Source organism: Crocuta crocuta, unplaced genomic scaffold (assembly GCF_008692635.1).
Source record: "Crocuta crocuta isolate KB4526 unplaced genomic scaffold, BGI_CrCroc_1.0 scaffold588, whole genome shotgun sequence".
In the NCBI taxonomy this organism is placed as follows: Eukaryota; Metazoa; Chordata; class Mammalia; order Carnivora; family Hyaenidae; genus Crocuta; species Crocuta crocuta.
Genome location: NW_027532829.1, coordinates 124,336 through 127,230, shown reverse-complemented (window position 1 = coordinate 127,230; position 2,895 = coordinate 124,336). Strand labels below are relative to the sequence as shown.

General features: G+C 33.7%; 1 protein-coding gene across 1 annotated transcript in view; it reads right to left on the bottom strand.

Moving 5' to 3' along the window:
- TRMT2B (tRNA methyltransferase 2B) overlaps window positions 1–2,895 on the bottom strand; it is a 61,013-nt gene that overhangs the window by 1,209 nt on the left and 56,909 nt on the right.

Sequence of the window (2,895 nt, the reverse complement as noted above, 5' to 3'; positions counted from 1 at the left end):
AGTATATGAATTTTTCTCAATATTTCAAAGGCAGACAAGCAAAAATAAGAACAAAAATTCACCTCTAAACTCACAAAGGATAACCACTGCTGATTTTTCAGGATATATCTTTCTAAATATGTATACTTAAATTGGTTTCTTAAAATGGAGTCATACTGTACATATTGTACATACTGCTTTACAACCAGTTTTTTTCAGTTAATCATGTCCATCTCTCCACTATGTAAGACTACCTCACATTTATTGGCTATATGGTATTCCATTAAATATGTGTAAAACACTTTATTTATCTAATCCCTTGCTACTGGAAATTTACGCTGTTTCTAACTTTTTGCTAGTTCAAAAAGTCCCTCCATGAAGATCCTTAATAGTTGTATCTTTGCACACATTTTTAGTTATTTAGTACAACTGCTGAGTTGAAGGGCCTGTTTGTAAGGCCCTAAGATATGTACCTCTAAACTGTTCTACAAAAGGTCATACCAATTTACTCTCAAACCAACAAAGCAGAAGAATTCTTGTTTCCCTGGCTGACTCTGAATAGCTTAAAGAGCACTCCCCCATTGAAATTGGGAACAAGACAGTCACTATTGCTTCTATAACGGAACATTTTCTTATCCAATGTAATAAGAAAGAAAATGTATTAGAAGGAAAGATAAAAAAAAAACAACTATTTTTGATATGGTGATCATATTGCCAGCTATCAAGAAAATGCAAGAGAATCAACCAGAAAATAAATAAAACTAATAATAGAATAAGGTAGCTGGACACAAGGTTGACAATAACGAGTTAGAAAAAGTAGTGATTGGGCACCTGGGTGGCTCAGTCAGGTAAGCGTCTGACTCTTCTTTCAGCTCAGGTAATAATCTCACGGTTCATGAGTTTGAGCCCTGCATTGGGCTCTGTGCTGATGGTGCATCATCAGCGCAGTGCCTGCTTGGAATTCTCTCTCTCCCTGCCTCTGTCTCTGCCCCTCTCTTGCTTGTGCTCTCTCTCTCTTTCAAAATAAATAAATAAACTATAGAAAAAGTAATGAAAAAGGTCTCATTCATAATACCAATAAAGCTTTACAATATCTTGTATTAACCTTAAGAAGAAAGACATATATATGGCTTTAGAGAATTACATAAGACTAGAAAAATGGAAGAGACATACCACATATTTGGAAATAAAAAATACTGTAAAGATTTTAATTTCTCCCTAAATTGGTAAGTTCAGTGTACTTTCAATCACAATCCCAAAAATTATTTGGTAAGTTGATTTTAGAGCTATTAGAAAATACCTGGAAATGTTAAAAGCATATATCCTTTAAAAATGTTTATTTGTTTATTTTGAAAGAGAGAGTAAGCAAGAACAGGGAGGACCAGATAGACAGGGAGAGAGATAATCTGTCAGGCACAGAGCCCAACACACAGGGCTCGACCTCTCGGACCATGAGTTCATGACCTGAGCCAAAATCAAGAGTCAGATGCTTAACCCACTTAGCCACCCTGATGCCCCAAAAGCATATATCCTCTAATCCAGCAATTCCACAACAGGAATTTATCTACTATATATACTATCACCTACACTTATTCATCACATATACCTACACATGGCACAAATGTGCAAAGGTATATGTACAAGGATATTCACTACAGCATTGTGGTAACAATAGTGTAGAAACAACCTTAAAATTCATGAGCAAGGACCTGGTTAAATGACATATTTATGTCAGTTAAAACTATATAACCTATTTAAAAAATTAAATAGACCTGTACATATCAATGCACATTATACATCATTGTAGAACAATCTCCAAAATCGAGTGTTAAGTGAAAAGCCTGGTGCAGAAGAGTGTTTTAGTCTGTTTCCATTTGTTAAAAAAAGAGGGATGGTATACATATATATACACACACACACATTTGTATAGTTACAGAATATCTCTGATAGGCTACACAAGAAATCGGTAAGAGTGGTGACATCTGAACGACTAGGGGTCAGGAGCAAGAAAGAGAATCATTATTCATGCCATACTCTTTTGTATTACTTGAATTTTCCTACTAAATGTACATACTGTCTTTTCAAAATAAATTTTTCTTGCTTTTTTGAGGCCACATTTATTGTTTTACTCAGTAAGAGAATTTAGCAGAATCCTAGCTTTACTCTTAATCATTGCATTTTTAAATGTATTGTCTTACATAATAAATATTTTCATTTTATTCAACAATGAAATAACATAAAAAAGTATTCAGTTAAATTTCCTTCCCAACTGTGGATCCATCTCTGCAGTTCTCCCCACCATAGATAGCTGCCATTTTTATTTTCTTATATAATTTACCAGTTTCTTTATGCATATACAAGCAAATATAAATCTATATTCTCATCTTTTGTCCTTTTTTCCAAAGACAGTTTACTATTACATAAACAATTGTGCACACCTTCCTATTCCCACTTAGTAACATACCTTAGATCCAAAATCAAAGGCACAAAAGAAAATAGTCGGACATATTCAAAATTAATACTTTTGTGCTTCAAAGAATACCATCAAGAAAATGAACAGAGAATGCACAGAATGGGAGACAATTTTGGCAAATCATGTATCTGATAAAGGGCTTGCGTCTAGAATATATAAAGAAATCTTAAAACTCAATAATAAAAATACAATCCTATTAAAAATGGGTGAAGGATATGAATAGACATTTTTTCAAAGAAGACATACAAATGGACAATAAGCACATGAAAAACTGCTCAATAACATTAGCCATTGGGAAAATGCAAATCAAAACCAAAAGGAGATGTCACTTTTCACCCCTGAGGATGAAAATAATAAAAAAAGACAGCAACAAGAGTTGGTGAGGATGTCAAAAAATTGGAACCCTCTTACACCGCTGGTGGAAATATAAAACAGGGCAGCTG